General features: G+C 45.9%; 1 long non-coding RNA gene across 1 annotated transcript; it reads left to right on the top strand.

Moving 5' to 3' along the window:
* Positions 1-567: 567 nt before the first annotated feature.
* Positions 568-11,418, top strand: LOC139041553 (uncharacterized). Its single transcript, XR_011496923.1, has 3 exons — positions 568-1,924; positions 6,247-6,414; positions 8,677-11,418. It is a non-coding gene; the product is annotated as an uncharacterized lncRNA (long non-coding RNA).
* Positions 11,419-24,542: the final 13,124 nt, after the last annotated feature.

Below are 24,542 nucleotides of genomic sequence, written 5' to 3' on the forward strand. Positions count from 1 at the left end.
GTTAGGGGGCAATTGGAATGTTCAGGAGATAACTGGGACGAAGGGTCAGCAGTGGAGATGCAGAGAAGTAGAGAGAGGTGAAGTACTTAGGAGGCACCATCCACAGACCAGGTGAGGACCGGATGTGGAGGATGAGGGACAGGAAGTGTCAAGGATAACTCCTGTGCTCTGGGCTGAGTAATGGAGGGGTGGTGGCTGCACACTTGTTTACCTTTAGTCTCTCTTTTTAGGTGTGTTCTGTCCCATTGGGTTTTAACATCTGAAGAGTTTTGCTTCAGGATCCCAAGAGGTCCCAGCCCCATCACTCAGCAGGTCCAGCTAATCTGAACACCGTTGCCAGGGCCGCCCCTCGGCTGGGGTAATGAGGAGGCGGGACTGAGGCAAGGGCTGGCCATGCTCTGATCAGCTTCCCCCTGCTTTTAAAAAAAGGGCCTTATTAAGATATAATTTACATAACATATAACTCATCCATTTAATATGGACAATTGAATAGTTTTCAGTATATTCACAGATATGTACATCCATCGACACAGTCAATTTTAGAACATTTCCCTCACCTCAAACAGCAACCCAATATCCTTCAGCAATCACTCACTATTTCCCCACCCTGCCCCCAGCCCTAGGCAACTGTTAATCCCATTTTTGTCTCATAGATTCCCCTGCTCTGGGCGTTTCACATGAACAGAATCATTTGTGGTCATGCATGGTCCCTCGCGACTGGCTTCTTTCACATAGCATAATGTCTTCAAGATTCATCCACATGGTAGCAGCACGTGTCAGTACTTCATTTCTTTTTATAGTCAAATAACATTCCATTGTCCGGATAGACCACATTTTGTTTATCCCTCCATCAGCTGATGGACATTTGGGTTGTTTCCGCCTTCTGGCGACTGTAAATAACGTTACTATGAGCATCCGTGCACAACTCTTAGTGTGGATGTATCCCACGGCGTTTTCATAGTCTGCCTGAGCTCTGGTCACCTCCAGGGCAGAAGGGGCCGCGGGTGTTGGAGGGGGTGAGGTAGCCCCACATTTGCCTGGTGAAGGGAAGGGATCACAGCCTTACGCATCTGAACCACAGCCTCTTGTTTGTTTGACTATAAAGAGGTCTTTGTTTTACTCCCACAGCCTTTGTGCCCACTCGAACATTTTCTCCTAGCTGGTGAGGAAAAGGAGGACAGAGCAAACTTCATGAACCTGTATAACTTAACCATTCCTGGTGAGAAGCCTGAACTTTCCTGCGTGCACCGCTGTCCACTCATTCCCACTGGTGCCCTCCACATCACGCTGAAGTCCCCTGGCTCCTGGACGCTTACGGGGACTCCAGATCTTCATAGCCATGGTCACCAGCCCTCTCTGCCTCCTCCCCACGTGGAGGCTGGGTCCCCTGCCAGTCACAGCAGAGTGCCTAATACCATCAGCACACCTTCGGGGGGTCCCCTGTGTGTTGGGCTCCAGGCGCCACCCTGCTGCCGGAGGGAGCCGAGCCGGCTGCTCCTCAGCTCTCTAGGGTGCTGGGAGAGGGCGGCAGCCTTGGACTTCAGATTTCACCCAACGTGCCGCTGAGCCTTGCTGGAGATCTCCGTCCTTGTCACATCTTCACTGTGGCTTCTGTCCAAGGCGCCTCCCACAGGGCTGGGGCTATAAACTGTGTGACCTCTCAGGGCCCTTGGTGAGGTGGCCTCTTGCAGAGAGCTGGCCCGGGGCCTCCAGACATCAGCTCCCATGGCCTGGTGTTCAGCGTGCTGCTGTCTCTACCTCGTTGTCTCTGGTTCTGAGATGCCCACACGGGAGCCATGTGCTGGGGCCGGTTTGTACCAGCTCCTAGCGCTGACTGCAGCGTCTCCTCCCACCTCTGCCTCCAGTGGCCTTGGCACTTGACGTAGTGTTGGCACGTGGTGTTGGCAGCTTGACGTCAGCCGTGGTGAGCACTTACGCCAGAGAAATCGGCACCTGCTGGGAATCAGGGCTTTTGTTTTCCTCCCAGAGAGGTGGATGCTAGACATTTCCCAGGGTATAACTGTACACAGGACCCTGCTGCTTTGGTGTGGGAAAAGGGTTGTCTCTCCAGTTTTGATGGGCACATTGGAATCTTTGGTTAAAAAAAAATGAGAGTAAGATAAAGAGTATGAGACTAGAATGACCAAAATCAAATTTAAAAAACCCTCCCCAAGGAGCTCCTTCCTCCTTTTCTTCCTTCCTTTCTTCTTTCCTCCCTCCATCTCTCCCACCCACCATCGCTTCTCTCTGTCTCTTCTTGACTTAGATGCTTAATTTCTAACCAACAGGCTCTGTTTGCCCATAAACCAGCTGAGCTGACAACTAAATGCAGGAGGGACTCCTTTCCCCGCTTCCCTGTCCCCCTCTTCCCTCTGTTTCTCCTTCCTCCCTTCCTTCATTGCCTCCTTCCCTCCTGCCATGTGCCGGGCACCATGCTGAGCTCTGGGACACAAAGATACGTCCGTTTAAGCTCTGACCTCATCACACCTTGCATCCTCTCCCCATGCTCCTGTGTCTTTGCTCACAAACTTCCTCCCACTTTCTGCACTACTGGGCTAATGACAACTGGGCTCTGAGATGCTCTCCAGACGTCTACCCTCGGTGCCTTTCCTGAGCCACAAGCAGCTTGACTCGGGCCATCCCGTGCCTCTCCATAACACTGTCTCATGTGAATTAAATAGCTGATTTCTTTGATTCTCTCTCACTATATTGTCATCTTATGGGCAGGGACTGTGTCTTATCCATCTTCACAGCCTCAACACTGTGGCTGACATGGTGTAGGCAATGCATTTTGCTGAATAGAACCAAATGCTCGAGGCCCTCAAGAAAAGGAGAAGAGAAATTACATTTACGAGCGCTGCTGTGTGCCGGTCACTGTAGAAGGCACTTTGTGTCTTATTAAACTTAATCCTCTGCAAACAGTAAGTCCCACACCCTTGTTGGCTGTTGTTGAGCACAAGGTGCTGTGGAGGCACAGAGAGGGACACACAAGCCAGACTTGGTCAGAGAAAGCTTCTCCAAGGAGACCTGAGTTTGGAAAACATGAGTAAGCTAGCCACAAAAGACAGGAGGGCAGGCAGAGCAGACAGAACAACGAGTGTTAAAGCTCAGAAATGTGGGACGGCTCAGCGAGTCCTGAGAACTGAAAGCAGCTGGAGAGAGTTGGAACACAGAGTGTGACAGTGTGAGCACAGAGTGGCAAGAGGGGCCAGTGGGCCTGGAGACTGAGGTAGGGCCAGATCCAGAATCTCGTAAGCAGAGAGGTTTGAAGTCCGTGCTGGTAACTGTCTAATAACTGATAATTCTCGAATCTGAAGGGGCTACTCTTGGACTCCTTCTCAGTGAGGAACTGACAGAACACGGCTGCTCTGCTGTCATTTACAAACATATTCAAGGCACACTGTTGTTTCTCCCTCTGTGTTCTGAGTCTCTGGGATCAGATGCATCTTCCACTTGACATTGGTACAATCCCTGCTCACCTGGACAGAAGGCGAGGTCTTCAGAGAAGGCTCGCCTTTCTTCGGCCAGTCATTGAGGACGCCACCAACCCCAAACCACTAAATTCACTGCCTCAGGATTTGAGGTTACACTGGAAGTGTAGTTTCAGACCACAACGATGCTTGAGCAGTTCAGCTTCTCGGGGAATCTGTAGTTCGGATTCTCTGGGAAGCTTTTCTCCTTACCCATTGGCAGCATTTTCTTGCTGTCCCTTTCTGGGTATGTTCATTTCCAATTTGTACTTGCACTGGAGATATAGCCATTTGGTGTCCCAGATTTATGGAGGGGCTTCCTCTTAAACTGTATATTTTGAGCATTTTTCTTTCTTAATGGTACCTGTATGTTTTATAATCAATAGCATCTTATATTCAGTGGAATACAGCACTTGCTTCATCAGTGGATGCTCTCCTTAGAAGCTACTGATTTCCAAAAGGAAAGTAAATGCTAAAGTGATGTTAAATTTGTACCTGCCTATGCTTCTTCACCTGTGGTGATACAAAGCTGGGTCCAGAAAACAGAAGCCTCTCTCTCTATTCCACGCATAGCGAGTTTAACATAGAATTAAGGATTTTCCTGGAAGACCTGGGGATGCAGAGATCAGGCAAGCTGTGGCTGGAGGTCAGGGTTGCTGACACTGGTGGTCTTGGCCAGGAGCACCTAAGCAGGTGGTTCTTAAGAGCTCTCCAGAAGCCACTGGGAATCTCCCCTCTGCCCCCACAGCTGCCTGCAGGCACTTCTGGAGAGTAATAATGGCTTCTGCTTCATTTTGGCATTCCAAATTTCCACGAGCTCCTGTCATTGGCAAATTCTAACCTGGACCTCATAGAGAAGGGAATTTGTGAAATGTGATTACCAGTCTCAGAGTTGACAACAGATCATCCAGCTCATGGGGTAAACTATGCCTTTTTCTGAGAACAATCTGTTACTGTAATCTTAAAAGAAAAAAAAAGACTCTATTGGTGAAGGGGAGAGGGGAATGTGTGCCTTTCAAAGGTCCCACCAAGACCACAGCACCTTCTCTATCTTTATTTTTGAGTTTTCTACCATCACTGATGGTTAATGAGGGCCCATTGCATCTGATTTAATGTGACAGAAACACTAAATCTATCTGCCTATGGGCCATAAGAGCAAAATTCTGAGATTCTCCCACACGTAAAGCATCTCACCTTTGGGCTTATTTCCTGGCTGGTGTGTGAGGAGGTGAGAGAAGCAGCACAATGAAGGCTGCTGAGCATTGAGACCTCGAAAGGCCCTGAGGGCTTCGTAGATCAGTGGCAGCAGCGTCTCGGGCTTCTGCCTTCAACCAACATTTATGGAGCATCCTCTGTGTGGACACGTCCATGTTAGCCTCTTAAAGGGCAGAGGGAAGAAATGTACCACATGCCCTTGGCCTTCTAAGGGTTTATAGTTGAGTTGGGCAGATTGTGAAGCGGTCCCACCTCTGTCCCTTTCTGCTTTCTTGAGGAGCATACTCCTGGGGATCTGGGCCCAACCACAGGACTGTGTCACATGCTGCAGATACTTTGTACAGAAGTCCTGGAATGCCCAAGGAAGGCTGACATGTGCAGGGCTGGAGAGACGGCCAGGAAGGGGCTCGAAAGCCAGATCCCAGTGAGAGCCGGTAAATTGATAGTCAGAAGGTTAATGCAAGAGTCATTGCAACCCCAAATCATCAGATTTCACACACAATGAAGGAGGGCAGGAGCATACGACTGACCAGAAACCCCTCTTAATGAGACAGTGGCTCTGTCCCACAGCAAAAGGAGGGTGGTCCCTGCCGTGGCTGGGCGGTGATGTGTCTTCATTGTCCTAAGACTGCGGAGGCAACCTGCACCCTGAGCCCCATTGATTATTTCTATTTGGTATTAATTTTAGCTCGACTGGCTTCTTTTGATAATTACATTTAATTTGGAGATTCACGAACAGGGGACCAAAGAAAGAAGCTGTGCTACTTTTCTCTCCCTCTCTGTTCTCCTAAGCACATGCAGAAATAAGCAGCCAGAGAGTCTCATGCCGGAGTCCGCAAGCTCTGTGCTGCGAGCTAAGTCTAGCCTGCCACCTGCTTTTGTAAATAAAGCTTTATAGGAATGAGCCCTGCCTCCTCGTTTGGAGGCTACTCTCACACCGAGTTGAGTAGTTGTGAAAGAGACTTGCATGGCCCACAAAGCCCAAAATATTTCCTATCTGACCCTTTACAGAGAAACAATTTGCCAATCCTTGCTCCTTAGGAATATAGTTTTTCAGTACAATGACTCAACTCCAGTTATAAACAAATCTTCCCTTTTAAAGGTTACCTTCCTAATCCCTCATTCTTTCTTGGCAAAATGCATCTTTTGACATTGATTTTGACCAGACTTGGGTTCTAATCACGAGCTTTGTAGGACATCTGACAACAGTGAAACAGAATTAAAAAGTACAATTCTTTTTTGAGAATCCACAGCATCTCTTGCCCCGATGCTGACTATTGAGGGTTAAGCAGGTTGGGTTTTTAACTGGAACCCGCAAGAAAGAGAATCATTGTAATTCTAAACCCAAACCATGGTAGCAACGCCACAAATCTCAAATGCACACCCTAGCCAGGGTGGAGAGAACTCATTTCATGTGGGGAAGCTGGCTCAAGTTCTCAGTAAGCTAATCGATCATTTCACTGTTTAGTCCACTCTGCTCGATAAAAGCAATAATGGGAGAGGTTGTCCACCCTCGGCTGTGTCGGTTAATCATAAGCGTCTTCTGCTTCCCGTTTCCAAGGGTCTGTGTGTTTCTCTGGTTGAGGACAACGGAGCTGGTTATGTGAGTCTGCAGGCAGAGTGCAGACCTCTCCCGAGGACACGAGAGAATAGAACGTCCTTCTGCTGGAAAGTCGGCCCAGGGCTATCTTGTAGACACTGGCACTAAGGGGTATTTTTTGTGAGCGTGGTAAGTGGACACATCCCCCCTGTGTTCCAGCTCTCCTCTATCCCTGGCCTCATTTCCCACCCCTCTGAGCCTGGCTCCCTCCAGCCACACTGCTCTCCACGGGGTGTTCCTCAGGCACACCCAGTGTGCTCTTGCCTTAGCACTTGCATTCTCACACTCGTTACTCCTCTTAAATACCTGCATGGCTTCCTAACCCGCCTCAAGCATCTGCTCCAATGTCCCCGAACAGAGAAGCCCCCAGCACCCACTGTAGCGGAGCACCCCACCGGCTCTCCATCCCTCTCCACCCTCACTCATTCCTTTCTTAACAGCATTTATTGCCATGTGGCACATGGTGTTTGTGTTTGTTTTGTACTGCCTCTTTCCTCCCTCGAGGGCCGACACTGATTTATTCCCTGATGGGTTGCTAACTTCTAGAACTTGCACTTGGAACACAGTAGGCACTCCATAAGGATTTTGAATGGATGACTGTGTCTGAGCGTGCAGTGCAGCTTGCTTTCTACTGAGAAGGGGAGAACCATGGCGGCATCTCGTCTTACGCTCACTAAGCCTTCCAAACAGACCTCGCGTCTCCATTCTGCTCCCGGCCCTGCAAGGACGCCATTAAGAATGGGTGTTAGTTCACAGATAGACCCGAGTTCAAGCCTTCACTCTGCCACTTAATACCCACGTCTGCGACTTAACCTCTCCAACCCTCAACCTCTCCGTCTGGAAAGTGAATATAACAGTGGTACTTATTTTATAGAGTTACTAGGATGGAAAGAGACAATGCACGTAAAGCACTCCCCTTGATGTGGCATACGTGTTTTAGAACACTATCTTCATGATTTCACACACATTTCAACAATGCATATTTCAGTTCAAGGGGCCTGTCACCAGATTCCCGACTCTGGACCAATATCATACAACTAAGGGCTGAAACAGAACCTTTACTGTGACTTTAGAAGAACTGATTAAAGTGACTAAACGGTGAATTGAAAGTGATAGTGTGATAATGCTAGGAGAAAGTCTGAAATCAGCTCAGTGGAGAGGCCACGTGGTCGGTATTTTTGCTCCACAGAGAATTTTTAAAATGTATTGAGTCAAATTAATCAGTCTTTTCTCCTTAGGATTTCTACTTTTTGTACCATTCTTGGAAAGGCTTTCCCCACTCAAAGATCATAAGCATATTAGTATACTATTTTCTTATAAAATTTTTATGATTATATTTCACACTTAAATCTTCTATCTCTGCAGAATTCATTCCAATATATGAAATTTTGCTTTGTTTTTTCAAAATAGCTGTAATGTATTCTTAATTAAATGGCCCAGTGCTGCAGTGTTGATACTTTGGGGCATAATGATGCTCTTCAATATCAGTAACACCCTTCACTCCCCTTCGATGCCTAGTAGGGTCAATCTTCTTCTTTCACTCTTTTGATCCCGGTTGGAAACAAGCCTTTTGATGCTTTCGTCACTATCACATTGATTTCATAGAAAAAAGACTTTTATCACTGCAGTATCAGATCTTTCTGCCTATGGATGAGAAATGTATTTCTTTTCATTTGGCTACTTTTATGCCCTTTGGTCAAATTTTAAAGTTTTACTTCGCATTTTGTGGTTGCAAGCTAGAGAATCCAACTCCAGCTAACTTCGTCACGTATCCGGGTGAGGCGGTGGTGGTCGGATAGCCAAAGGAAGACCAGAGAATCAGGCTGGGAAACAAACAAGAACCAGGATACAAAGCAAGTGATTGTTAGGGTGTCCCTGCTGGGAGGAGCGAACTTACAGCGGTTCCTCTTGTCTTCACATCACTCTGTCCAGCAGACAAAGTCCTGAGAGGAAGCCTGACTGGCTGAGCTAAGGACACACGCCTGACCCTTGGATGTTCTGAGGCATCAAGAAGAAGGACTGGGCAGATGAATCTTGGGGACCTTTTCAAGAGGGCAGAGCACTTGGAGTAACCATGTCACCAAGACCAGGCACAACTTTAGAGAGAAAATTCCCACTGAAGAAACAGGATCTATAGAAAATGGAAATTGCTTACTATCAGAAGAGAATAGACATTTATCAAGGTGCTACTTTAAGCTGGTGAAATATAATTTTTTTAGATCATTTAATCCTCATTGTTCTCTTTTGAAGATATTTGTGTTAGGTGCAAATTAAGATTACCAAAGAGATTTAGTGATTTGCCCAGTTTCACCCAAACATGAAATGGCTGCTTTGGGATTAGATCCCCACTCTGCTTCATTCAGACCTTGCTCCACCTGTCTTTTCTTGCAGGGGCAGGAGACCACTGAAGGCTCTATGTACAGGAGAAATAAGGACCCAGTGAGCAGACAGCGAGCAGTAAGGGAGTTTGCAGCAGGTGATGAGATCCATCCAGCTGACACATTGGAGTTCAAGGTCTCCAATGCTAGAGTGTGTGAGGACTAAGTATTAATTCATTAATCTGTTCATTTGCTTAACAAATGCACACTGATTCTTGCTATGTGACACCATGATGTTGGAAGGACAGGTCTAGTTGTGAAGATAGACACTTGTTCATTTTTCAGTTTATTCAACAAGTATTTATTGAACAACTACTATGTGCCACACACTGCTCTTGGTTGGGTATGGAAAGTCTATGGGAAACTGGGTTGTAATCCTGAGAATTTACCCAATATGCTCTTCAGATGGTGCTATGGACCAAACTGCATCCTCCAAAAATTCATTGTTGAAGCCCTAAGCCCCACTGTGATGGTATTTGGAGATGGGGCTTTTGGGAGAGAATCAGATTTAGACCAAGTGATGAGGGTGGGGCCCTCTGGATGGGATTAGTGCCCTTAAAAGGAGATACATCAGCGAGCTTGCTCACCCTCTCTCCCTCTCTCTCTCTCTGCCATGTGAGAACACGGGGAGAAGGCAGCCATCTGAAATCAGGAAGAAAGCTCTCACCAGAGACCGACCATGCTGGCACCTCACTCAGTCTTGGATTTCCAGTCTCCATAACTGAGAGAAAATGATTTCTGCCACTTCCGCCATCCAGTCCCTGGCATATAGTTCTGGCAGCCTGGGCTGACTCACATGGATGGGAGTCTAGTTCTTTGCCTGAGGAAGGCACATCTCTAAAGCCGGACATTTTGATCCTTGAAGCTTAGTCTGAAGTATTTAAAACTTTGGTGGTGGAAATCTCAGAGAAGCTCCATTAAGAAGCCATCTTCATCCTGAATTGTCAGGAAGTTGGTCTGACAGACCCAAGAAGATTCTTTTGACAACTAATTTCTCTAGCTTCGAATTTGTTGAAAAAGAAAATAAACATACTGGTAATGAACTTCAGTAGTAAAGTGAGACTAGAACAGATTAGGACTAGCAGGAAGCTTGGTTATTAAGTGGCAGATATGAACGCGGCTGTATCAAAACTTGCTGAGACATTGAAAATACTGAGGCTGTTTAGTAAAGAAATGCCATATAATATAACAGCAGGAAAGGTGAGACTGGAAAGAGATTTCTGGAAAGGAATTATAATGAGTGACTGGAGGGAAGTGTCACTTTTGTTCATGGGGGCTTGGAAGTGCAGAACACATGAAAGACCCAGTGTTACCCACAAGGCAGCAGCTGAGTCCAGGACACAGCAAGAGGGACAGACTGTTGCAGGGACGTTCGGGTCCGTCGTTGGAAGCTCACTCCCCTGTAGGCTGTCCCTCTTCCTCAGGAGTCATGCCTTCCTGGGACTTAAAGTTCTTGGGCTCTGCTCTCAGGAACCCCAATCACAGCTCTCTTGCAGTTGACTTCATAGCTTTGCAGGAGGTCTAAGGGTGCATAGGTATCACTCTGACATTTGGATCATGGGAATAAAGACCCAACATGTATCATTTTAACCAATTCTGGTCACTCTTCATATTCAAGGTAATTTTAATAATATGAAGAAGAATTTTTCTAGTTCCTCCATTAGAAAATGTATTAGAAGTACACCAATACACAATTTCTAGGAAGAATTTTATTGAATTATGCACATGGACCCAGACAATAGTGACTGTTGCCTCCCTTCAACAAACCTGACACAGGAGGCAGAATAATGACCCCCCAAAAATGTCTATACCCTCATCCTTGGAAGCTGTGAATATATTACATTACATGGCAAAGGGGAGTTAAGGTTGCAGATGGGATTAAAGTTGCTAGTCAGCTGATCTTAAAATAGGGAGATTATCCTGGATTACCTGGATGGACTCAATGTAATCACAAGGATCTTTAAATGTGAAAGATGGAGGCAGAAGAGTTAGTGATAGAGTGATGCGAGTGAGGACTTGACTCGCCACTGTTGGCTTTGAAGATGGAAGGGGCCACGAACCAAGGAGTGCCAGTGGCCCCTAGAAGCTGGAAAAGGCAAGGAAATGGATTTACCGCTAGAGCCTCCAGAAAGGAACATAATCCCATCGACATCTTGATTTTAGCCCAGTTAGAGCCATGTTGGACTTCCGATCTCCAGAACTGTAAGAGAATGAGGTTTTGTTGTTTTCAGCCACTGCGATGGTGGGGATGTGTTGCAGCAGCCAAAGGAAACGAATACACCTGCAGGACGCATTTCATCTAACACGACAGAGGCAGGTAAATGGTCGGAGCAGCCCGGCATCAAGAATACGGTTATGTACCGCCCCGGGCTGCTGGCCAAAGACATTCAGGAATGCAAGGCGAGAAGTTGGGTCTCTCCAAATACCAATGTTTAGATCAGAAGGAATTTTGATCATTTGTGTAATGATTGAAATAAAAATGACAAAAGCTGATGAAGAAAATATCTTTTTCTTCAAATGTAGAATAGCCCAATGGCAGATTTGAAACCAATCCTAAATTTCAATTTCTTCGGAATGAATGGATCCTTTGAACCATTTTGCTTTTCACCAGGTTGGAGTACATCTAAAATGAAGAATGAGGGAAATTACACCTATGTAAACAGGTCTTTTGAAAATTTAATAGTAATATCCCCAATCTCAAGTTCTTATGCAAAATTCCAGTATGTATTTTTTTTGGTGACTAAAAGAATGGTGTTTCTTGTGTACCTAAATTGTGAGTCTTCTTTACTGGGATAATTGGGATAACAATAACACTTTACTCCTCATTCTTTCTTGTGTCTTCAGATGGACGTGGCTTGCCCACACAATAGTGTACCTGGAATGTGCAAAACCGGTGCAGGAGTCGATGCCTTATCTCTGACTTTTCTGCTCTGAGTTGTTGTTCTTGCTTCTTTCTCTCTTCCTCCACTCATTTTGATCTCTAAGCCTCAGCTTTGATAACATGCCCTTGTCTCCCACTCCACATCCCCATGACGTTGGTTGATCTGTTGGGGACATACTTCCCTGCCTTCCCTTTAGCACCTCAGGGCACAATTTTGGTGTCTGCTCCCTAGTCTCGTGTAGCTGGCGGGAGATAAAGACATCCAGTCTGCCTTCCATCCACCCTGCCTCCCACGGCCAAGCCTCTGGGGGGGTTCTGACCCTCCTCCTGCTCAGCCATACTTGTGTCCCTACCTGCACACCCTTTTGGAGATAGAGGCCAATCAAGTAATCTGCACACCATCATGAACTTCAAATGGTGACAACTTCATCAGCTCATTGATTCCGTCTTACGGAGTGCGCTGTCTTTGTTGTTTCGCTGAAATTGATTGAGTGTACTTGTAAGAATTTTTAAGGTTTACAACGAATCCTAGATCTACTAGCCCTGTTTTTCTCTGTATAATCTTTTATTTCTCAGCTATAAATTCTTCTATCTTTGGGATTTTCAGAAACCAAATTCCCACACTTGGTGAGGAACTGCTGTATTGAAAATGTGAATTGATTACATGATGTGGCATTTCAGATTTTAGTTAGGTGTCATCTCCTAAAACATCACGTTAATATTCAATATCTTTTCAATGCCAATCATTGTTAAAATAAGAGCATGGAGGAGATTTTAAGGGAAATGCTCTCAAGCAGCATTGCACAGATTTCATGCAACTTATCATTTTATTAAACTAGAGCACCAGTTGTCTGTAAGGTCTGGTAGGGAACAGATGCAGCAATGAAGGAGTTTGAGTTCAGATTCAAATATAAGGCTGTCAAACCAGAAATCCCTCCACTGGAAGCACATTTTCTCCTGCACAATTCTATCTATAGAGGGCGGGAAGGTGTCTAGAGACTTCCAGCCTGCACCTAAGGAAGTTCATGGATGGCAAAGAAACACCTCTGAGTAATGTGGGAGGCACCCTGATAAGGGGATGGTGTTTCCTTGACTGTGAAGGTGCCCCAGTGGCTTCCCCGGCCCCTGAGTTTGGCTGTGCTCCTGTTAATGTCAGGAAGTCAGGCAGCATTCCTGGGAAAACGAAGAGGATTCCAGACAAATGAGAATTACTTCTGACAGACATTGTCTAGAAGCTGTCATTCTTCGGTCAGTTGCAACAAAGGACAATCTGATCCTCCTGCAATATAATTAGCACCTTACGTGGAGTGACCAGATTTGCAAAAGGAAAGCAATAATAAAATAACATTGATATAGCAATTTATACTTTACAAAGAGATTTCTCGAGCATGTCTGTGTTTGATCCCTGTAGACCGGGCAAGGAGAATTACTTCTTTTTATAGATGAAGAATAGAGAGAGGTTGACTGGCCCCTCACGACACAGCTGCTGTGTGGGAGAAACCAGTCTCCCGGATGCACTTCTGCCACCACCCGTCACCCACTGGCGATGGAGAAGAGCCCCCAGCTCTTCAGACTCCCAGCAAAAGAGACTGAAACTCACAGAACGGGGGGCTGTGTTTGCCGTTACGCCGCTCAGGGGATCACTGCAGTAAAAGAAGCTTTTCTACGGGAGGTGTCGAGGAGAGGAAGACAGAGTGAGGGCGAGGAGGGTGGAGCTTGAGGAGAGAGAGAAAGAAAATGAGAACCATAGCCTGAAACTGAAAAGCAAAACAATCAAACATTTTCAGAGGGAACAACACTTCGAGGGAGAGAACCACAGAGGTGAGATGCCCGTGACCCCGGGCCTGATCTGGCATCGCAGGACCACCTGACTAAGCACGGGAGTGGACTCCCAGGCCGCCTTACTTGGAAGGGGCATCCGTCTACAGAGACAAAAGGTGTTCATAGAACATGCTGGAGATGCACAGCGGGAAGCAGGGGTTCCTGGACTGGTGGCTCCCTGGAGGCTAGGACAAAGGGCAGAGCCGATGGACGGCCAGCCCCAGAGGCATGGGTGGTACTTCTGCTTCCATCATCTGGGAACTCACTCGCCTCGCTGTCCCCAGGCGGTTAGTGCAACATGGGAATCCTTAATGGGAGTGAGGAGGGGACCCATCGCTGGATGCCCATCCCTCAGCCGCTCCGACCAAAGCCCACTGTCATAGGGCTTTGCTGAGGGTCACTTTTCTGAGTCATGGACTATCCACGTCACCTTGAAAAGAGGTTTCCTCTGACCCCTGAGGGTGGGGGAAGGCAGAACGTCGGGTTAGTGCTGAGTGCCAGTGAGGCTACAAAGAGGATGGCCTGTTTGTTGCTCCTTCTGTCTGCATCCTTTCACCCAGGGCCCAGAGCCGGAACGACACCTTAGAACTGGAGGAAGGGAAAACGCCTGGCACACTCCTCACAGGCGTCAGACATTGCTTGTCACCCACTGCTGTCTTCCCACTAAGCCTGGACATAGCTGGCCAAGACGCTGTCATCCCTCAACCAGTCTGAATCGGGGTGACACAGGATACCTCTGTGCCAACTTCCCCTAGTTGTTTGGGTAACTTCGCATGCCTGTGATTCTTTTGTGATGCACAAAGTACAGGCTGGGGGTGGCAGAGGTGGCATGCTCCGTTATGGGAAGCTGCCAGAAGCTCAGGTGCCCCAGGTAAGTATGTGCCCCCATCTTTACACAGGCCCAAGGTTATTAAAGACTTTAGTTCCTTGACAGATGTAGAGGCGGGAATGGGAAAGGTAAGGAGAAGGATCCCTCAGGTATGGGACATCCCAAACAGTGCAGGGGTGGAGGCGCCCTTGGAAACACCCCTGGCGACTGTGAACAGAACAAATGCGCTAGAGCTAATGACTCCTAGGACAGTGAGTCTTCACAATTAAAAAACCAAACAACAAAACAAACCAATGGCGAAAGAAAAACAAGGAAAGGAACACTGGCCACTTGGCTTTTTCGGAGAAAGGTATCCAGCTTACACCATGTTTATGTGTCTGGTGTATTTCTAAAGCCACAAAACAAGTTGATGATGATTTACTGACTTTACAACTTAATTCGTAGCTGCTTAGAATCTCACACTGAACCTCAGTTTAGTATTGAACTGAACTCAGCTATGGGAAAAACTTTAATTTACCATTGAGCCAGAGCCTAAAGTCAAAACAACCACTAGTTTCTCAGTCCAATCAAATAACGGGTTGATTCGGGGAAGAAGAAAACAGTTGTCTGAGTGAAAGGGTGGAAGAGATTGGAAGAGATTGTGGCAGATCTCAGCACAGGCCGGGCGCTGAGCCTGTGGCCAGCTCATCAAGTTTTCCTCCTGCGCAGACGCTGCTCTCAGTGGCACCAATGTCTGTGATTATCTGATGGGACCATTAGAAAGCCTGAATGGCTGGGTTGTCTCTCCTGCCAGTCTCTTTTCCTCATAACTAAGGGTTATTATGTGTGAAAGAAAAAAACATAAAGTGGAAAAGCGATAGAATTGAAAAGACAATGAAGAGCTGAATTTGAATATGTCCTTTCAATTTAGTGCTTTATTTAAGGGTTTCAACTCAGAGCTTAAAGCCATTATGCTTTCTCCAGCCGTCCAGGAAGTCATGTCAGTTTCCAGGAGGTTGACTCACTGGGGCCACTTGCAGAGTTTGCACGATCATCTGTTTCGTGGGGAAGATAAAAGGCTGCATTGGGCTTCACGTTGTCCTTTGTGGGCCTCCAGCGCCATTCTCTTCAGTCATCCACACGCTTTTTCCAAAGACCTATTGACTTCAGAGAGGGTTATTATTCCAAATGCAATTTGGTTAGATGTACGAAAGAAAAATGCTTAAATATCAGAAACCACCCTCTAAGCTAATGGCCCCTTTGAGTGCACAGTAATAAAGCTGAGAGTCCACCGCAAAATTAGAGATGCTCCAACGTGGCAGTTTTAGTCTTGGGTTAAGGTCAAGTTCCTTACACTCATCCATGCACTTCTTTCCCCTTGTTTCACTATTTAGAATTGTCTAGCACATTGAATAACTGGATAAATGTTCTGAACATGTGTTTGACATGGTAGTATGGGGATCAGGAAAGTATAAAAGGCCCAACCTCTAGCTCCAAGGATTACATCCTCCCGCCACTGCCCCCACGGCCCCTTTTATATTTGTTGGTACTTCCCCCGTTCTCTTAGTCTTCCCCTCTATATGTAGATAAATTCTATTTTTTTCCTTTACTGGTGTGTCTCTCCATTTGGGTGGCTGCTCTTCGGACCTGGCAGAAGAGGGACCCTCTCGGGGAAACTGACCAGCTCGAAGGCCAAAACTAACCAAAGCTCAAGGTGTGTTACATTGTCCATGCTGAAGCATTTTAAAGTAAACTGCAGTTAACGTACAAATCCCTTGAGAAGATGTTAGGAAATCAGATAGAAGACAGAGGGACTTCAGAAAACCCTATTTGTCCCGTCATTAGCTCTGGTTAGCTATCTTTTTAATCTCTTTCTTCCTTTTTAGCTCCTTCCAACCATCCTCCAGCATTTCCATTTATAACGAACAGTCTTAAACATAATCATTTCTCTGTGAATATGTGTATGTTTTCCCTATTCTTTTTAGATTAGTCATAACTTACTGAAATTTAGTGGAGAACCTATCAACAAAAGGGAAGTGTGGACAAAGCACAACCACTGGGAGAAGGCGTGAGGCTGGGAGGCTGCTGTGTCTTTTGGGACGGGGCTGATGATTGTGAAATGGGTGCTGTTTAGGACAAGTGGGAACCAGTAGGAATGGTGGGTTCCTTCTAGGACTGCATAAGAAGAGGGATGAAAATTACACCCACGGTAATTTACATTTTTTTACCTGCCACATTGGCAAAAAAAAGATAACACAAAGATGCATGGAAACAAGCACTCATAAATTATTGGCAAGCATGCAAACTGATATCCTCTATAGAATACATTTGGCCAATATCTATGAGAGTTATCATTTCATATGCACTTTGATCCAGAAACCCCACCTCTAGGAATTCACCGTGCAGATCCGCGTGTGTGCAGAGATATATGTGGGAAGACAGTCCTTGCAGCGTTGCTTATAGTAACAACTGAAGTAAACAGTAAATAGTAGGGAAATGTTAAAATAGATAAAATGAGGGACATACAGTGTAATGCTGTATGTAACCATTTTTAAAAATGAGGCAGCTCTGTACTGATATGGAACAATCCTTGCACCAATTATCTGTTGCCACCATAGTGTCGTGTAACACACCATGCAAAATTCAGTGGCTTAACACAATAAGCAGGTATTCTGCTCATGAGTCTGCAGGTTGTTGATTTAGGCTGGGCAATTCTAGTTTTAGCTGGATGGTGGCCAAAGTAACCCAGGAGAAATTACTCACCGTCCACCACCAAATGTGCCATCCTGCCTGCATTGGTGCCCATCGATTCCACCTTCCCTTGGGTCACCATGGGTGCACTGTCCAGGTTCCTGTCTGGGGCTCACCTTTCCATGAGATTACCTCTTTAAGACTTTGACCCTGCAATTGTCTCCTTTCTCTAGAATCATCATATTGCTTCCCTATGCTATATCATTTCTTTAAAACATGTTGTATTGCCTTGCATCTAAAAACAAAATACCTTCCGTAAACCCACTGACCCATTTCTCCCTTCCTCTTTTCAGCAAGAATCCAGAGCTCCCTATACTCACCATCTCCATTTCCTCGCCTTCATTCTCTCCTGAACCCCTCTCCCGTCCAGCCACTGTCCCCATCAATCCACACATACTGCTTTTGCCCATGTCTCCAGTGGCTTCCACGTGGTCCCATTAAATGCTTCCTTTGTCCTCCCCTTACTTAGCCTCTTGGCAGCATTTGGCAGTTGATCACTCCACCCTTCTTGAAACTCTTTCTTTTCTTGGCTGCTGAGACACGACTCTCCTTGCTCTCCGTCTGCCTCACTGGCCACTACTTCTCATTTTCTTTGGCTGCGTCCTCTTCGTCCTCCTGACCCCTTTCTGCCACAGTGCTCCAGGGCTCGGTCCTCAAGTCTCTTCTCTTCTTTCTCCACTCATTTCCTAGGCAATTTCATCCTGTCTCATGGTTTTAAATACCAACTAGATGTTGACGGATCTCAAATTTATTCAGTCTTTTATCTTATGAGAGATTTTCCATTTTTTTGCCTCTGTGGGAAGAAATGCAATAAATATCCCTACACATCACATATGTCCTTGATTAATATTGATTTGACTTCTTAGAAGTAGATAGTTGAGTGGAAGGGTATACGTATTTTTAAATTTGCTAGCTATTATTAAATTGCTTTTAAAAAGATGGCAACATGTCACATTTCCACCAGAAATCCATGAGAACATACTTTTCCTTGCAAGTCTGCCAGTAATGGGCACCATCATTTCACTTTTGTGGACTGATAGGTGTCAGGAGATAGCATCTTTTGGTAACGGGGTGGCAATCGTGTAAATAGTGTCACTGACTGATTGGAGCAGCAGAGTGAGAGGAAGGAGGGTCATTGCGGAGATGCCAAGCCTCCCGTATCGGATGCTCTAGGAGAGGAGGAGATGAGAGGGTGGGTTTTCTGTAAAGGTCTTAGAAGAACAGCTGACCAAGCTTCCTAACAAGAGGAGGATAACAGCTCAGGGACTTTAGGGAATATAATAAATGTCTACTTTAGGCAATTGCATTGGTTAGTATCAGGTTCAGCTGAAAGTAACAGAGACTCCTAATACAACGGAAAAAACACTATCTCACGCAGGAGTCAGGAGGTAGCAGTTCAGGGGTGGTAAGGCCCTGCCACAGTGTCAGCTTTTTCCATCTGTTGCTCCAACATGTGTGGCTTCAATTCCCAAGGTCACCTCATAATCAAATATAGCTGCTGGAGCTCCAGCAAACACATTCACATCAAGCAGCATCTGCTCCCTTGAAGGACATTTCTGGAAATCACACACACTAATCCTGCTTCTAGCTCATTGGCAAGAGCATTCTGGGTACCCAGCTAGAAATCAGGAGTTATATTTCCATGATGAGTAAGAAAAGAAGAATGAAGTATGGGAGAAATTAAAAGTTTCTGTCACAGCTATCGCTGGGTCTCAAGTAGAAATCGTCTAAGAAAAGGCTTAACTACAGTGACAATGACAAGTCCCCGGATTTGGATTAATATCCAGAGCCTTAGACAGCAACAGGTTATCTGGAAAAGATAGACACAATTGTGTTCATTTCCACTAAACCTCCTGAACCAGTGGTTCTTAATGGGGAGTGATTTTGTCCCCCAGAAGACATTTGGTAATTTAGACGTTTTGACTTGTCCCAATCAGGAGAGGGGGCGAATGGCACTGGCACTCGTGGGTAGAGACTAAACCTCTACAATGCACAAGGCAGCCCCTCAGTGAAGAATTATCCAGTCCAAAATGTCCAGAGCACTGAGGTTGATAAACGCCGCCCCACACAATTCACAAAAGCTGTGGTCAAATTTCAGGATCTGAGCGAAGAGCTGCATGCATTGCCAAGTTTGAGTGACTAAAATAATTAAATCTCACATTTCTTTGGCTTCGTTTGGGCCGTGGAATCCTCATTTGATGCACTGGGCTGAAATTAAGTAACTATTTTCCAGAAAACAATGACCTCTTTTTACGTGGACTTTTTATGTTGCTGTGTGGCAACATGATCTGTCTTTATAACACCGCTATGTCCACTGCAGAATTATTTTAACCCTCTAGATCACCCTACCTTCCTATGCTGCCCTGAGATGGGGAAAGCTTTCCTGTTCTCACTCCGTCTCTCTCACTGCACTTCCTATGTTGTGGTGTCTTGAATCCCCCACTTGAAGTGTCTGAAGCCCCCACTAGATTGCAAGCTCCTTCAAATCGAAGACAATATTTTATTTATCTTTGTATTTCTAGTGCCCAGTGCAGAGGATGCAACTCAGAAGGTGCTCAAAAGTATTTACTGAACTGAGCTGAGCTCCTTTTAATTCCTGGACTGTTCTTCATGCCAGGCCTAGCGGATATCTTCTTGTTTGGCACCTACAGCTAAGGTCATATTGCTGCTTATGTTAAGCAAAATGCTCCCCGTTCTGTTACTTTCGCCTGAAATCCAGAGAATGAGAAAACTCAGAGAACAGAGGCTGAGTTGCAGATAGTTTGGTCCTCCTGTGGCTTCTCTGGATAGGCTGCCTTCCTATGGTTATATTTTCTCCCCATCATAGCCAGCTTTCAAATATAAGTATGTCCTAGAAACTCATTGACATAGTGTCTTTTGCATCCTCGAGAAAGTGGGGATGTTCCATTTTAGATTTTTCATGAGGGAAAAATGATCTAACCTGGCTTAAAGTTGGCAGGTCAGGAGCAAGGAGATTGAAGAATAAGGACGGAGGAGGCAGGAGGCCACTGAGATGGAAATGTTGGTAGGCATGGGAGCAGGACAGGGAGAATTTGCTTACCGGCATGTGGTGTCAATTCTAGGTTTCGGTTGGTGGAAAAGGTTAGATGTCAGAGGACCCTACTGTTCACACTTCCTTCAGCAGTTTCCCAGTGAAGGCTTCTTCTGCCTGAAGGCTGCTCAAGGTGATTTCTCTTTCACTGAGAATGTATTGCATCCAACAGAAATCAGCACCTTCCATTTGGAGATTTTCTTGAGAACTTATACAATTTAACGTCTATTAGATAGAGAAGAAAGATCTTCCCACGTGGCACCACTAACAGAGCCAACTCTTTCTGACCACTCATCCATCTTCATGACTCTCTGGGGCACGTTAGGGTTACACTCTATTCAATGAGATGAATATATTGCCAGTGAATCTTCTACTTTTATAAAGGTCATTAGTACAGTATCTTCCACAATTATGCAATAGCCTCGGCCGAAGCTCACTGGATGGTCATGCACACAGTCTGAACTGACCAGGACCATCCGCTCATTTATTCATGCATGTGTACATACATACATTTAACTAATACTTATCGGTCCTACTAGGGGCAGGATGCTCATAAGGATTGCAAGGCATTTAAAACATGGTTCTGCTCTGCCAAAACCCAGGTGAGAAGATAAAGCGTAAAAGGTGACATCATTGTAAGACCAACTGTGCCTAAGAACGTAGGGAAGTGGTACAGAACTAGAGTGTTGGTGAGTTCAGGTGAGCACGTGGTCCTTCAGCACGGACTCCAGAGGGCAGGAAAAGTTTCACGAGAAGTTGCAAACTGAGCGGAAACTTGCAGGCTGGGTGGGATTTGGACACGCCTTGGGGCTCTGTGCACGTGGTTCTTTCTCCATGGAACGCCCTATTGCCTGGCTAGAGCCCCTTAATTTTTTGCATCTCAGATTAAAAATCACGCTCTCAAGGAAGCATTCTCTGACCTGTCACATGTCATCATAATGCCTTATACTTCCACACAGCACTTAGGATCAAAACTGGAGTTCAAAGCTCCTGAAGTAGGGACCACGTTTGTCTGCTCGTCTCCAGATCCCCAGAACCTATTAAAATTTCTGAAGCTGAGCAGGTACATAAACACTTGTCCAATAAATAAATGAATAAACAGGCAGAGAGAAAGGATGAGCGTCCCCAGGTCAAGAACAGTGTATGCCAGGTGTGGAGATGGGCATGAGCGTGGCACGCTGTGAGGTTCCTGGGTGCCTGCATGGTGGAGCAGTGGACCCGGGGGTGGGACTGGGAGGTTGACTCTAATGTCAGGTAAGAAGTTTATTCTTTTCCTGTCTGCTGTGGGGAGCCATTGGAAGTTTTGGACTGTGGGAATGACTTTTGAAATTGGCGTTTTAGAAAAGTTAATCTGTTTGTTTGCACAGGTGAATTTGATGGGGAAGAGGGTTTATGGAGATTTGGGCCCTTAATAATTAACAGAAATGGGTCTGCCTCCCCAAAGCCTGCAATGGGAGCTACTTTACTAAAGAATGACAAAGTTTTCAATCTAGAGATAATGTCAAGGGTCTCATCCCTACGTCACAGATACGTGGTGGTAACAACGTCTACATGGTAAGGGGAGCCTCTCCCCATCAGGCGGTGTAACCCGCATGTAGGCTGATTCTGTGAGGACGCTAGATGTACTGATCAGACAGCTCCCGTTTGGGAAACTGCACGATGAAGCTTACCTCAGACTTTAAAGAATAAATGTCGTTCCTTTTGTGGGTTCTACTGAACTGGAATGTCTTTGAGAACTTCTCAGATTGAAATGTCCTCCCCAATCCCCGCCCTCTCCCCCACCTCACCCCACCTGAATTCCCATCCACTTGAGATTCCTCAGTTCTGGTTCACATGTGGGGCATTGATTTCGGTCTCAAACCCCCCAAGCGTTCACTCATAAAATAATGTCCTAGAGGCAGAATGGAGCCAAGTGACCCTGAACACTGTGACCATGATCAGAACACCATCCTTGGCTCTACTCCCTCCTCCGGGGTGACCCTTCAACTAGCCCATAAGCTCCCTGAGGACAAGATCCAAATGGAATGCATCCCTCATCTCCGTATCCTGGTCTGCAAGTGCAGAATAGCTCCTTGGTGTATCTGTCAAACGACTCAAGAATGGGTCAGCCGTTTGGGGGCAGCTGGCCAGCTTTCACCCACGAATGAAAGAAAGCCTCAGAGGGACCCTACAGAGCCAGGACTTTTTGGAGTTAGCCTGCTGGTTCTGGCACAAAGGTGAGAACACCTCCTCTGATGACCTTTCAATTGTCCTTCTGCTTGTTAATAGTGGGAGAGTCTCTTTACTTTGTTTACAATCTCACCCTCTCCCGCTTGTGCCCTTGACAGCCAATCAGAGAGGCTGCTGGGTTCCAGTTTCACCTTAGGCAGATTTGGCTACCGGACCATCTGCCAGCCAGGCCAGGCGTCTCACGTAGAAGGTGCGTGGTCAACTGCCGGTGATTCCACGTCAGAGCTGCAGTAGGGCTGAGAGAAATAGGAAATGAAAATGTCCCATTCCATGACCTGAACATAGCTTCGTAGATCCATCAAGATTTCTGAAAATGACTCTCTTATTATGGTACGTGTGGACTTGCTCACACTATTATACACGTGCATAATACACACGTGAGTGGCGTGTCTGTGGTCCATTTCACCACTCTGCCTCCTAACAACAGTTCTGGCCATTGCGGGAGTTGGGAGAGCAGCGCAAAGCGCCTTGGAATCCGGTTCTAACTTCCAGTAATTCAATGGCCTTCGCTCTTCTCGTCTGTAAAGTGAGGAGTTGGGTTAGAACAGCTCTCAGGAACACTTCTGGCACTCTAGTCCCGTTATTCATCAGTCTGCCAGAAAATGCATCACCGCCTGCCAAATCTAGACTCAGCGCCCTGTTACTGAAGCTCCCGGATGCCCCTCCACGTCTCCTTGGCTTCAGCCTCCCACTTCTCAAGCCTCCTCCAAGGCATTCCCACCTGCTATTGCCAGCCTGTTCCTAAAAAAACAGCTTCCTCTTGTTGACTTTCATCACTGCTTTCCTCACTACTTCCTCTTACTGCGTTTAAATCCTATTGGTGTCCAATATTTATTATTATTAATATTATTATCATTATATATTATCATTAACATTAAATAATATTGGAGTCTGAGATTTTTTCTGACTTTCATCAGGAATATATATTCACTAATTTCCTTCCTGTCGTTCCTCAAACATATATTAAGCACCGAATGTTCCCCGGGTCTTGTGCTAGGTTGTGAGTTTACAAAGACAAGGAAAATGGGATTCTCATGCAGTGTGACTTTCATGGGCCCTAGGCACTTTCACCTTCATGGACACTTCCTCCATTAAAAAATATTAAAAGTGGTATTTTATGACTGTGTTGGTATGAAGATGAAATGTTTGTATTTTAAGATTATATATTAAAATATTTTCTTCAACCTGAAAGTTGTTGTTTTGCTTTTAGTGCCTACTATGCCTAATGGATGCGTTGGCCCTGGAGAAGATTGACAGGTAAATGATTACATCGTAGAACAGTAATTATCCACATGCCCTGTGAACAAACCGTTGTACTCCTACACCTCAACCCAAGAAAAATTCCACTTTGTCTTCTGTGGAGAGAGAGGGACAGGCCAGAAACAACCCAGGGAAGCTGGAAATGGTAGATTAGGGCTCAGGGGAATCCCTCTTTCCTGGGCTGGTCTTCTATGACCTTGAAAGTCTTCCCTTTGAAGGTCGCAGCCTATCTATTCTATATGGCATTTATTCACTCATTGAACATCCTCTGTGTTCCAGGCACTGTTCTAGGCACTTGGGATACATCAGTAAATAGAACAAGCGAAGTTTCTTGCCCTGGCCTGCCTATCACATAAATCTGAATCTGAAGACACAGCTTTATGAAGTGCATCATTTCCCACCTTGTGCATTGGGAACAAGGGACTAATGCATTTCCCCTTGGTGTGAGAGTAACAGACACCAGCACTCAGAGCTCTCTGCCAACGCTCAGGAGGGAACGCTCCAGGCTGCCCAGAAGGAGACACCTGAGGAGTCACTTAGTGGCAGTTCAGATGGTTCCTTAAAAATCATCTTCCTGAAACCTAATTGCTGTTCTAAAGCATCTTTGGGGGGAGTTCCTTAAAGGTGCTTTATTTCTCTAGGAGTTTGTGATAAGTATACCTGTTTGGTATTGATGTAACTATTGCAACAAATATTTTGCTTAAAATATCATTCCTGCGTGGGCTGGCCTGGTGGTGTAGCATTTAGGTTCACGCACTGTGCTTCAGCGGCCCGGGGTTCAAAGGTTTGGATCCCAGGCATGGACCTACACAACGCTTGTCAAACCACATTGTGGTGGTATCCCACATAAAATAGAGGAAGACTGGCACAGATGTTAGCTCAGCGACAATCTTCCTCAAGCGAAAAGAGGAAGATTGGCAACAGATGTTAGCTCAGGGCCAATCTTTCTCACCAAAAAAAAAAAAAAGGCTCAATCCTGGTTCGATTGAGGTTTTTGTGAGAAAATTGATGACTCCATTTTATTTTCAAGGTAACAGGTGGAAGCTTCCAATTTTCTACATGGGAAGAAGAAAAAGA

The sequence above is a fragment of the Equus asinus genome, chromosome 22 (genome assembly GCF_041296235.1).
Source record: "Equus asinus isolate D_3611 breed Donkey chromosome 22, EquAss-T2T_v2, whole genome shotgun sequence".
NCBI classification, from domain to species: Eukaryota; Metazoa; Chordata; class Mammalia; order Perissodactyla; family Equidae; genus Equus; species Equus asinus.